Source organism: Schistocerca nitens, chromosome 3, assembly GCF_023898315.1.
Source record: "Schistocerca nitens isolate TAMUIC-IGC-003100 chromosome 3, iqSchNite1.1, whole genome shotgun sequence".
NCBI classification, from domain to species: domain Eukaryota; kingdom Metazoa; phylum Arthropoda; class Insecta; order Orthoptera; family Acrididae; genus Schistocerca; species Schistocerca nitens.
Window position 1 is genome coordinate 406617438 of NC_064616.1, and position 14172 is coordinate 406631609.

Consider the following 14172-nt stretch of genomic DNA (forward strand, 5'->3'; position numbering starts at 1 on the left):
TAAGGGAAGGATGCAATACCTCGATACTCTACTTAAAAAAAGAATAAAGAAAGATTTAGGACCTATAACAGTTTATATCATCATATGCGGCATGCCTGCAGTTTGAACGTGGAAATCGATTACACAAAAACATCGATACTAGCAGCTGTTTAGTAGCCGATCTAATGGTGGAATTCGAAGTTGCTCCGCCGGACGTCAAACTGACATGTCGTCTCAACCGGAAACTTCTGGTAAATTAAACACAGCTGAATTGTGTGGTTGCCTGTTCATTCCATGTCCTTAGGTTAGTTAGGTTCAATTAGTTCTAGGCGACTGATGACCTCAGAAGTTAAGTCGCATAGTGCTCAGAGCCATTTGAACCATTTTTTGAACCGATAAATGGTTACAATTCTATGCACTGTATGTATATAATTTTAAATAATTAACATTATTATTTGAGTAACGTCTGCCCACGTTACTTCTTGTGGAACCAAAACGGGAAACTTGCTTTATTATGACCTCACAGCTATGGCTGGCAGAAACAGTTTTCCCGTATGTGTTACTGTTCCACCACGCAGTGACGTTGTAAATAAATGGCGTTGGAAATAAATACCCATTACTGACCTTCGAATCTATAATTATTTATTACATACCTATCATGTTTAGGGTTTTAGCGATGCGATTATCTACTCCAAAGATGACGGTATGATTAGGGAACATAAATACCAGCGAACTGAAACTTCGCCAAGTTTTTGGTTACATCTCGAGGTGAACGTGGTGGTCAATAGGAAGAAGTTGCGTCGGATTCGAGTGGCTCAGTTGTTTAAGAACAAAAATCGTGTATCCATGCTAAGAAACAGCATTTGTCCTAAATGGTTTCTGATTTAAAATTTAGTGTTTCCATGAAAGACATCCCAGAAAACACTAACCAGAGTAAAAGTAGTTTATTTGCAACTCAATACAGCAGCTATTCTGCGTGGCATGGATTCGACATTTGCCTGGTAGGTTTCCAGAGGCAAAATTATGGCTGGCCCTCATAAACCACGCGTGACATTTTCATATTATTTCGCTTTCTACGCGCAAACTATTAGTCCTACAGAAAAAAAGGAACAGGACCTTTTTGTAGGAAATTTAATGCAGTTAAATTTTGTACTGGAATACGTTTTCACTAGAGGCCGTAGTTTTCGAGTTATTCACGAAAAAACGTACAAAAGTGACCTTCAAACGCACCCCCAATCACACACTCAGCCCCCGTTGGTTAGAGTTCCTAGTATGTTGTTCAGGGGCAACTCCCTCCTACCACTCTACAAATATTTGCGGGTACACGAATTATTTCCCACATTCGACTTTTTTGGTCTTCACTGTCTGGCCTTTACCAAACACTGACAAATTGTAAAAAAGACGTATACGTAAATTTTACCTAACATTTTTGTGAATTTTAATAGCAATTAGACCGTTGTATTCTTCAGGCTTTCTGACTACGAAACTACTATGCTTGTAAGGGTTAAGTTCGACCAAATTGTCAACGTAATCAGTTTTAGCGTAGCGTTTACAAAAATCTTTTTCGTTCATTATTCTCACGGGCACGTTTTAATTAATAACGCTAATGAAATAGCCGACTATGCTGGTGGTGTAATAGCCTAATCAATAGAGACCAAGGAAGGTCGAATATCAGGAATAGTTCGTGTAGTCAGAAATGTTTGTATAATTGTGGGATGGAGTGCCACAAACAACGTACTAGAAATTATGACTGGTGAGTGACGAGTGTGCGTGCAGGTGTGTTTGAAGGTCATTTTGATACGTTTTTGGCCGGCCACGGTGGCCGAGCGGTTCTAGGTGCTCAGTCCGGAACCTCGCGATTGCTACGGTCGCAGGTTCGAATCCTGCCTCGGGCATGGATATGTGTGATGTCCTTAGGTTAGTTAGGTTTAAGTAGTTCTAAGTTCTAGGGGACTGATGACCACAGATGTTAAGTCCCATAATTTTCAGAGCCATTTGAACCATTTGATACGTTTTACTTGAATAACTCTAAAACTGAGGCCTCCAGAGAAAACTTGGCCCAGTGTAAAATTTAACTGCAATAAATTTCCTACAAAAATGTCCTGCACTTTTTTTCCTGTACGGTTAATAATTTTGGTGAAGCGAGCGAGAGAAAGTCAAAATCTCGAGCGTGGTTTAAGAAAACGAGCTACATAATTGCGGGTTGCATAAAACTGCGGTACGGGCAGCTGAATCACCTTGTGTACTGCATAAAATGTCCAGTTCTCATAGCAAACAAAAATTACGAATTACCAAACTCTTATAAAGGATTGTTAATCAAGACTGCATAGTTAATAAACTACAAATTAAATTTGTGTTTATATTTTTGTATTTTACAAAAAAATGGCTCTGAGCACTATGGGACTCAACATCTTAGGTCATAAGTCCCCTAGAACTTAGAACTACTTAAACCTAACTAACCTAAGGACATCACACACACCCATGCCCGAGGCAGGATTCGAACCTGCGATGTATTTTACACTTCACCTATATGCTCATAGAATATGCACCTTCTTTTAAAAATTTGAATCCGTCTGAGATCGAATCCAGGCTGCCATACAGAGAGCAAACATTCTACCACAGAGCCATATTACTTGTCGAAAAAAATCTTCCACATTTTAGCATATTAAACATGGTCGGAAAACTTAGATATTCTCGAGAAAATAAACTTCTATTTCCTCGAGAATATTTGAAAATTGCATCAAACTGCTTCGGGAGAAGTATATTTAAGTTCTGAACCTCTCATACCATAAATATAAACAAAACTACAAAAATACGACTGTAGTATGGTCCCTTTATTCGAGAAAAACAGGCAATGTGATCACATGTGGAGGTACAATTTAATTCTACTGCTAGTTAGTCCAATTCATAAATTAATAAGTTTTTTGTGTTCATCTTACTTGCAGGGTATGGTATACGATGCCTTGAGTCCGTCTCAATACACTGAAACGCGCCGCGATCTTAATACCGTACGCTTATAAAACCCTGGTCATCTCGAGAGAACCAGGCGTTAGCCACGATCGAATTTCACTGCGGTCACCTCCCTCGTTTAACTTCGATCGAGGTCAGTGCACAATAATTTTGCGTTTAACAGGGTTAAATGCAGAATTTACCAGAGTAAAGTTTTAATCGAGTTTGGTGCACTCGGCTGCAGTTTTCTATGTACAGTCCACGCTATTCCTATAATTGCAGAATGGTGATTTGTGTGTGCAGAGCTGGCGCCCGATAGTGTTCCAGATGTGTTCCACCTCGCTCAGATCAGGCAGATCTTGTGGCCAGGACATCGATGTGTGTTCACGATCAAGCTCCTGAAGCCACTGCAGCGCAATTCTGGCCTTGTGACACGGTCAGTTATCCTACTGGAAGAGGTCACCACCGTCGGGGCAGACATCAAGCATGATGGGATGCAGGCGATCAGCAAGCAATTTTCACGTGGTCCACAGCCGTCACAATGCCTTCACTTACCACCACCCCCATAGATTTATACTGCTCCCAGTGACCTGCATCCATGGCACAGTTCATGTTTCCATCAGCCGTTCGCCTGGATGACGGCGTATCCGGAGACGACTATCGATCAAGTTAATAAGATACGTGATTCATCCAGCCGGGTGACACTTTTCCACCAGCAGCATCAATCTCTCGGTAGACAGTGGTCATAATTTTTTGGCTCATCTCAGCATTATCTGTTAAACTGCTATGAACGAAGCTGCAACCACATCAAAAGATAGAAAGAGCGACATGGGAATGGCAGTATGTGCGCATTCACAACTCTTGACCTTCCTTTGTTCACCTTTATGTAACCTCTTCACGCTCAGCTGAAACAATTTCCGATGGCTTTGGTTAAAATTACGACCGCTAAATAAACATTTCAGATATAGCGAGAGAGGGAGAAGTGTTATACAAAGGACAAATAGTGCGTTAACTATCACTACACTGCGCAGACCAAGTTTCTGGCAGCTACTTCATCTTACACTACTGGCCACTAAAATTGCTACACCAAGAAGAAATACAGATGATGAACGGATATTCATTAGACAAATATATTATACTAGAGCTGACATGTGATTACATTTTCACGCAATTTGGGTGCATAGATCCTGAGAAATCAGTGCCCAGAACAACCACCTCTCGCCGTAATAACGGCATTGATACGACTGGGCATTGAGTCAAAAAGAGCTTGGATGGCGTGTACAGGTACAGCTGCCCATGCAGCTTCAACACGATACCACAGTTCACCAAGAGTAGTGACTGACGTATTGTGACGAGCCAGTTTCTCGGCCACCATTGACCAGACTTTTCAATTGGTGAGACATCTGGAGAATGTGCTGGTCAAGGCAGCAGTCGAACATTTTCTGTATTCAGAAAGGCCCGTACAGGACCTGCAACATGCGGTCGTGCATTATCCTGCTGAAATATAGGGTTTCGCAGGGATCGAATGAAGGGTAGATCCATGGGTCGTAACACATCTGAAATGTAACGTCCACTGTTCAAAGTGCCGTCAATGAGAACAAGAGGTGACCGAGACGTGTAACCAATTGCACCCCATACCATCACGCCGGGTGATACGCCTGTATGGCGATGACGAATACACGCTTCCAATGTGCTTTCACCGCGATGTCGCCAAACACGGATGCGACCATCATGCTGTAAACAGAACCTCGATTCATCCGAGCAAATGACGTTGTGCCATTTGTGCACCCACGTTCGTCGTTGAGTACTCCATCGCAGACGCTCCTGTCTGTCATGCAGCGTCAAGCGTAACCGCAGCCGTGGTCTCCGAGCTGATAGTCCATGCTGCTGCAAATGTCGTCGAACTGTTCGTGGAGATGGTTGTTGTCTTGCAAACGTCCCCATCTGTTGACTCAGGAATCGAGACGTGGCTGCACGATCCGTTACAGCCATGCGGAAAAGATATCTGTCATCTCGACTGCTAGTTATACGAGGCCGTTGGGATCCAGCACGGCGTTCCTTATTACCCTCCTGAACCCACCGATTCCATATTCTGCTAACAGTCATTGGATCTCGACCAACGCGAGCAGCAATGTCGCAATACGATAAACCGCAATCTCGATGGGCTACAATCCGACCTTTATCAAAGTCGGAAACGTGATGGTACGCATTTCTCCCCCTTACACGAGGCATCACAACAACGTTTCAAGAGGCAACGCCGGTCAACTGCTGTTTGTGTATGAGAAATCGGTTGGAAACTTTCCTCATGTCAGCACGTTGTAGGTGTCGCCAACGGCGCCAACTTTGTGTGAATGCTCTGAAAAGCTAATCATTTGCATATCACAGTATCTTCTTCCTGTCGGTTAAATTTCGCGTCTGTAGCACGTCATCTTCGTGGTGTAGCAATTTTAATGGCCAGTAGTGTAGTTAATGTTTATATCCTAGAGTTATTACCCAGTATGAGCTCTATGTAATATAAGATATTGCTGAATGGATGAATGAATGTAATTATACCATTACTGCATCAGATAATTACGTTACATACGCAGTCCTCGCAGTTATTCATGACGCCTAGTCAGCAGCCGTCAACCAACATTTCTTCGCTTGAGCAGCCCCACAGCATTGTTCCACAGCTCTATTGTTAATTTCAGAATTTTGGGAAATTATGGCATTCCTAATCTAACATCATATTACCCCGAAACAAATGAAATGAAACTGCTCGCATTACTAAGGAATTCACCGTCGCACCATATTGGTGCACGACTGTTTCTCAATGTTGGAATCTGTCATCAGGCTGTGTATAGTTCTACATGATCAACCAGTTCAGTGGCAGAGCACAAGCACTTCACCAGAGACGTGTACTCGTCCTCCGTACGAAAAGCTCATGTACGAAATCTGACGGAACGCGAGACTAATGGTCGATGTTACGATAACACGATGTTACAGAAAACATGTGCTTTGTAGGTATATTATATCAAATGTGAGTGCAAAAGGGCAGAAATGATAGTAACAAAAGAAATAAATGCCTTAACACGTCCTACACAAAGGGACCAAGTCAACATCGAAAAAAACCACGAAGGATAGTAGAATGTATGGTTGATAAAGAACTACAAACTTACACAAATTACAGAACAACGTGAGAGAAAAAAATAAATTCCAATGAAGATTGCATAGAAAGTGCGGAAACATTGTTGGGTAATAACAAAATTAGAAAACGGTATCTTGCATAAGGCGGAATTTCTCTGCAGATTTTCTTAGCAAGTACCGAAAATAATAAGAGCCACAAATGATGATGTACGACTCTGATATTGAAAGACTAGTTTTTACACTCTGCTTATTAGCTGCTGGAGGTATTTATGTCAGAAATTGTTTCGAATTTCAACAGCTACTGTATGTCAAATAGTTCCTAGTGTCTGCAGTGATATATGTGAAGTACTGCAAGGACTTTATTAGAAACACATGGAAAAAGATAATGCATATAAAATATGATTAATGAAATGCGAAATACATATACAAGTCACATAGGCTATTTGATAAAATCTGCTTTATAGTTAGTCAGAGGGCAGATGGCGTGATCGCGGCAAAACTATTTTTATTTATTCTGTTAAAATATCAGAAATCTCTAACGTAACAGTGACGCATCAGCCATGTAATAACATGTACCACGAACATAATCAACGTGAATGGTTTTGTCTTTCGTATACTTTTAATTTTAATCAGCATAAGACATTCATATACTTGCCTACGTCAAAGGAAATTTATTGTACTGTTCCTTTTTAATAAAAGTAAATAAAAAGCTTGCACTTCTTCATTTAATGAATTTATCATCTTTCTCACTATCCCAGCTGGACCTTTGAGTGCTGCAGAAATTTTCTACCAATCATATTTCTGTATGAATTAATAAAGTAAAATCTTCTCGAGCTTCTAGCCACATCAGGCGGTTAAATTCCCCGAGAAGATTTTATTAAATCGTATTTCTTTTTTTCGGCATTTGTGCTGTTGATTTCTTTGATCCCACAAGCATCTACGACATCTATATTCTTCTAACAACAACGTTCCATTTTCTCCAGACCTCTCCGTCGTTCACGCAGCTATGTCAACAACAAAAAACAGTTTGCGCGCAAAATAGCAGACGACTCCCTCTGCTGCGAGTGTCGAAGCAGAAAATACGAGAACTTCTTTTGATGGTTCGCTGCAAGGCCGACAAACAGCGTAACACGAGCGGGTACCAGCGAATGCAAACCGAACCCGACAGAATTCTGTTCGCTCGCCTACTGTTTACACCAGAAAGAATTCTCTTTCGCTTGTATTCGCTCCAGTGTAAGCCTGGCTTGCCAGGTAACGTATCTGTGGTTCTTCCACTCGCCGAAGCCGAATTTGGCTCGCCACCTCTTTACTTTCCGCACGATACAAGCTACCACACGGCGCGGTGGCTAGTGGGAACGACCGTAAAGGTATTTCCCATTATTTTACAGTCTCTCCCATTAGCCACTGCGACGAGTATCAAGTAGGATTGCGCGAATAATGGTGGTGGATGTCGTGGTAGTGGTAAGTAGCAGCAAAAACAGCGGCAGCAACAACTGCGACGAGTGGGATGGAAGGTGGGCGGAGGGGAGAGGCGTAGAACAGCGAAAGTGGGCGGTGGCACAGGAGGGGAAGCTGCACTGATCGATGTGTCCATTTCCCGGGCAACCGCGGCCTGCTTGTGGAAGAGGTAGCAGCGGCCTAGGGCACGCGCCACGCCGCGCATCCAAGCCACGTCCTTTGGGTCAAGGTTGCAACTGGCAAGCTTTGCGCTTCCTTCGATTTTATCTTCGCGCGCTTACACCATCTCATCAAAAGCATCCGGACACCCCTATAACGCAAAATTGACCTCTACAGCCGCGCGGTCTAAAGCGTCTTGTCACGGCCCACGCGGCTTCCCCCATCGGAGGTTCGAGTCCTCCCTCGTGTGTGTGTGTGTGTGTGTGTGTGTGTGTGTGTGTGTGTGTCGGGCCCGAGTGCAAAGCACTCTGCCTCGCAGAGCATTTCCACCACCGCCACGCCACGCTGTCCGAGCGACAGGCCGGGGAAGACGGGAAAACTGTGCCACATTTAAATGGCAGTGCCGTCCCATTGCATGTTACTTTTATATTTCACATTACTCGACAACAGAGATCACAAACAAACAAAATTTTGAGTATTATTTAATTATTTTTGGCGCGTTGAAGACATAATATTCATCTGGTGCAAACTGTCAGCAAACGGATAGACACAGGCCATTTCAGAGTTTCGCATTCAGTTGCCACGTAATCGTGAGCCTTATTCAGTTTCAAAAAGGTCTTTCACACAAATATGTAGACTGAAAGATTGTAGCACTTTTGCAACCTCATTATGGAGACTTGGAAACTCTACCAGAGGAAAACGATGTAGACATCCTGGACAGTTTGAACGTAAAAAGATTCGTCATTACATCTGGAATTACCATGCAGGTCAGTCAGTTGCTACTGCACATGCGCAGGGGCGCTTTCAACTGAAACGGCAAACTGTCTGGTAAACAGCTCGGAAACAGATGTAATATTGACAGTGTCCTCAAAATGTTTATAAAACTATCCTTTTGATTCTTTCAAGGCCACAATGAGTTCTTCGAACCTCGCGCTTACTTTAACGCCATTGAGCTTAAGGTCCGTCTTTGTCAGAATATCGCCCTTCTACAACGCGATTTTCGCTTTAAATGCATCCCCGTGAAATCAGAAAGAAGCTACCTTGCACGATGGGCAGTGTGCAGTCAAGTCGTCCTAAAATGTGAATTCTGCACTCCATTTCGGATGGTCTACTTTCTGTTCCTGCATTTCTTTTCTCCTTCATAACTTCAACAATAGCGAGTTTTAGATCGAAAAATCGTTCCAGGCATGGCTCCTTAATTTGGAAATTTGTGGTAAGTTCTATGGGACCAAACTGCTGAGGTCCTCGGTCCTTAGGCTTACGCACTACTTAATCTAGCTTAAACTAAATTACGCTAAGGACAACACACACACCCATGCCCAAGGGAGGACTCGAACCTCCGACGGGGGGGGGGGGGGGGGGGGTGTCCGCGCGAACCGTGGCAAGGCGCCTGAGACCGCACGGCTACCCCGCGCGGCATATGCCTCCTTAGTTAACCACTGTTTTTTGCAGTAATATATGAAGTCTCCATACTCTTCGTTCAGTTCCATTGACAACTGTTGAAACTGAGAATGCGTGCGACTCCAGAAATTTCATTATTCGTACCACAAATTTGAGAATACTCATCCCTCTTTTACGTCAGTCCCATTCATTTTAAAATATTACGACAGCAGAGCTCTAGGACTGCCTCTTTTTGTGCAAACAGCCAATGGACTCGTGAACGTCGTTCATATCACGAACAAATAGCGAAGGTTAAATAGAGCTGACGGCACGCTTCTGCTGAAAGCAGAGAATTGTGCCGACCGAAAACTGCCGCACCGGAATACTAAATGAAATGTCGCGCTGTACCGAGTGCTACCGAGAAGTACCGAGCAAAGCCGATTGGCAGGCCGACCGAAAACTGCCGCACCGGAATACTAAATGAAATGTCGCGCTGTACCGAGTGCTACCGAGAAGTACCGAGCAAAGCCGATTGGCAGGCAGGGCCTTGGCCACCTTTCTCCGCACACGCTGCACGCGAGAAATTGAGGGACGCCGTGGCCGGCTCTGGCTTAGCATAGTGAGACAAGTATTACAGATAGAAACTGTGTGTTTGTCTTAAGGCAGCGTAACTAACGTTGCGCAAATACACGGACTTCATTCATCCAGTATTTGAGAATGAGAGCACTTAGCGACTTCAGATAAACTTTCCACACAGTTTTCTCGCTGGCGCCTGCCAAAGAATGGCAAAAGGAAAGAAAGTTTATCGCTTACTACGTTTTCGCGTCATGCAGTAAAACTTCAGCATTAGACATGACATTTTCATTTATTACTTCTTTCCTACTAACTCTATTCACGACACACTTTGCAGACAGTTATTGCATACATCACTGAATGTACCTGTAAAATTATATCATTCTGCGACACATAGTTCAGAAGATAGGCTAAACATCGGAATGCATGAAAAACTTACATTTGTACTCCATTTTAAGCAAATTAGCCAGACTGTATTCATACAGCGTTTCATAATGAAAGCACTTAGCAACTTCCAAAAAACTTTACACATCATTTCATGCCGGCCGCTGGTGGCCGAGCGGTTCTGGCGCTACAGTCTGGAACCGCGCGACCGCTACGGTCGCAGGTTCGAATCCTGCCTCGGGCATGGATGTGTGTGTTGTCCTTAGGTTAGTTAGGTTTAAGTAGTTCTAAGTTCTAGGGGACTTATGACCTCAGCAGTTGAGTCCCATAGTGCTCAGAGCCAAGCCATCATTCACACTTTTTCTCAACTTTTTCTCGGTTACATGTTTAACGTCAAATATTTTACACAGCAATTATACGTTTCAAGCTGTTTTCTACGTACAACGGAGTTCGGTTCTTTAAAGAATCGGGGGTTTACTGGTACTTAAGAGAACCTGTATTTGACAGACTGAGCGAGAATTCTGCTGCCGCCATCGCATATATCGCGAGGGATCGGGAGAATCAGATACGCATACAAAAGCATATAGTTAGTCATTTTCCCTCTTTCAAATTACGTATGGAATAGGACAAAAACCGCTAATACTGTTACGATTTACACTTCACTATGCCCTATAAAGTGGATTGCAGAATATATGTATAGAAGTAGATCCTGTCAAGTTTAGGACCACAAAGTCCTCTCTTACATCTAACCATCCATTCTTGAAAATTTATCGTTACATTTATTTTGACATGGGTCATGTGTGCCGCATCGTCAGTATGGAACACAAAATTAATAAAAAGTAAAGACAGAAATAGTAAAGCGGTAGTATCTACGGCAGAACGAAAACCGCAGTTTTGTCTGTTAACAGTAGAATACGAGAGAGATATTACAGGGCGGTAGGTTTAGACAGATACCTGTTGTAGAAATAGATGAGAGGGAAGAGATGAGAGGTAGAGAGGTACAGGAACGTGAGGAAGAGATGAATTGCAAATAATGAAGAGAAGAGAGAAAGAAAATGATGAAATGAGTGACTGGAGAAAGCACTGATCGCTCGCTTCACTGTGACAGAGAGAAATGTCCATGCACGCTACCATTTGAGGGAAAAATTGAAGGGCTTATTTCAATAGTGGTACAAGTCCATTTTTGTTCATCTTGAGATACAGAGCTCTAAAATTAAATGAGCGCTGAAAAATCTACAGTTGAGATACGAGAAATATTCAAGCATACGGCTTCTTGCTAGAGATAAACCTTTCTTTCTGTTTGTTTGGATCATTAATTTCAGAAGAATTATAGGCAGAAAAGTGGAGGTAATGGACTTGTATCACTTTTGAAATAAGTCCTTTAATTGTAAGCTGAAAAAAGCAAGTGCTCCAGGTTTTTCTTAACAGCATATTGTTTGCACGCTAAGTGCTGGGCAGGCTGTTGCAGCGGCCCAGCAGAAATGGAGGAGACTGAGTATATTTTTTCTTACGAATGGGCGCAGCCAGAAAACTAGGCAAGTGAGGCTGCGTAGCTATTATGATAAGACGATAGGTGTCTGTTACACTGTAGACTGAGTCTAGCGCCTGATATTATTTATTTATTTATTTTTATTTATCAGATTTACTGGGACCATGCAGTCCACAGCTACTTGGTCATAGAACTACAAATCAGTACACAGTTTACAGAATGCTCCTAAGACAATTTATAAACGAAATAGTTAATAGAGCACGGAGAACTTTTAAGATAGTGTATGCACAAATAACACATTACACAGAAAAGGTCTCAATTACTGCGATGAATTTCTGTGCAGAATAGTAGGTGTACGCCACCAGAAAATCTTTCTACTTGGATTTCAATACTTGGGGGTCTATCACTCAATTTTTTTTTTTTTCCATTTCTGCTGGAAGCCTACATGGAAAAAAAAAAACTGCTGGAAAACGTCACCTTTCTGTACGATGCTTAAGGAAGTGTTGGCCAAGTACAAATCGTTTATCCGTCTACTGTGAACTAAATTAATACTACTTTTTTTCTGAATCTGTCAATATCGTCAGCAACAAATCCCATGAGATAATATCTGTGCAGGAGTAATAGAGTTACAATGCGGAGACTTTTGAACAACGGCCTACACGAAATTCGCGAACTCGCATATGAATGTAACCGTCCTTTTCTGAGCAAAAAATACTGATGACGAGCGCACAGAGTTGCTCAGAAATAAAACACAATAGAGTGAAAGTGAAATGTGAAGGCTTGTTTACATTGTTTAGTATCGCAGACGGGAGATCTTTCGTATAGTGAAGGTAACAATCAGCATTCATTCAGGGCGCAAACATTCTAACTGGGCGTAAGAGGGATTTGATAGTCAAACAAGCTGATGTTGCAAACATACCGCAAGCGATCATCCAGTCTTAGATCTATCTGTCTGTACTCGTGCCGTGTTGGATGACATTACAATAGTGGGATTTTAGCACAACGAATGGCTGCACAAAATTTTCCACTTCAAATCCAGTAGAAATATTTTCCGAAAATTTTGGATGGTATAGAGATAAACAACAGTTTTTCTACACGTAACGACAGAAGAACAGCGTTAGGGTTTAACGTCGCGTCTACGGTGAGATCAATGTTGACGGAGCAAATCTGACTGTATATGGGTCATGTACATGCACGAAGGGCGTTAAATAAGTAATGCGACACATTTTTTTTTTCTTGGCCAATTTCGGTTGAAGAATGCAGAATTCGAGGAAAATTCCCGCTTCAGCCCTATAGTTTTATGAACTTCCCATAGGTGGCGGCGGCCTTGAAAATGGCGTCTGTAACGGAGGTGCGTTCCAAGCAGAGAGCTGTCATTGAGTTTCTTCTGTCGGTAAACCAGAGCATCTTGGATATTAATAGGCGCTTTCAGGATGTCTACGGAGTGAACAAAAGCACGGTGAGTCATCGGGCGAGGCGTCTATCATCGTCGCAATAAGGTCGAGCAGACCTGTCCCATGTCCCGCATGCCGGCCGGCTACACTCATGCATTGCGGACACTCTCATTCGAAGTGATGACGAATCACAAACACTCCGCTGCACAACCGGACACCTCTGTTGGTAGTGCTGACCCACTCGTCCACCAGCTGGGGTACTGAAAGGTGTGAGCTCGCTGGGTTCCTCGCCGACTACAGAAGACCATAAGGAGCAACGAGTTTGACTCAATGTAGGATGCACTCCGCGGGAAGCAGCACATGGATGATGGGTAAATTATTTATGCAGCAAGGCGCTGGCTCCGACGTCGACCAGTAGAGTGGTACAATGCGTGGGGGAGGGGCAGGCGCTGCTCTCCGTTGCCCATGGGCAAGGGCGCCCTTGCGGGCAGCTAAACAGTCCTACGGTGGTGCCACACGGCTCTACTTTCACTCACTCCGCGAGACACGGGGTAATTTCTGAAGAAGAGAAATTTGTTAACATCGAGTACAGATTTAAATGTCAGGAAGTCGTGTCTTTAAGTATTTGTGTGGAGTGTAGCCATGTATGGAAGTGAAACACGGACGATAAATAGTTTAGACAAGAAGAGAATTGAAGCTTTCGAAATGTGGTGCTACAGAAGAATGCTGAAAATTAGATGGGTAGACCACATAACTAATGAGGAGGTATTGAATAGAATTGGGGAGAAGAAAAACTAGTGGCACAACTTGACTAGAAGAAGGGACATGTTCTGAGGCATCAAGGGATCACCAATTTAGTACTGGAGGGCAGCGTGGAGGGTAAAAATCATAGGGAGAGACCAAGAGATGAATACACTAAGCAGATTCGGAAGGATGTAGGTTGCAGTAGGTACTGGGAGATGAAGCTTGCACAGAGTGTAGCATGGAGAGCTGCATCAAACCAGTGTCTGGACTGAAGACCACAACAACAACAACAACAACAACAACATCTCAATGCCCACTTGACAATCCCCTGTACAATTGTCCTAGAAGCCATGCTGTATGTGGCCTGATATTTGCTGATAGTCTTCCAGTCGGCAAACATATTTCGCCATCACCTCTGCTCCTATTGCCGGCCAAACACTGGGAATGAAAATTTCTTGTGCATACAGGATTTGAGTAGCCTACCACTCCGGGTCGGGCGTTACGGCGCGTTAGCAACCGATATTGTAGAAAGGTACA

The 14172-nt window shown here is 43.1% G+C and overlaps 1 protein-coding gene across 2 annotated transcripts in view; it reads right to left on the minus strand.

The window, feature by feature from the left end:
• Positions 1–14172, minus strand: part of LOC126248346 (proton myo-inositol cotransporter-like) — a 544708-nt gene that overhangs the window by 72738 nt on the left and 457798 nt on the right. The window lies entirely within an intron of this gene.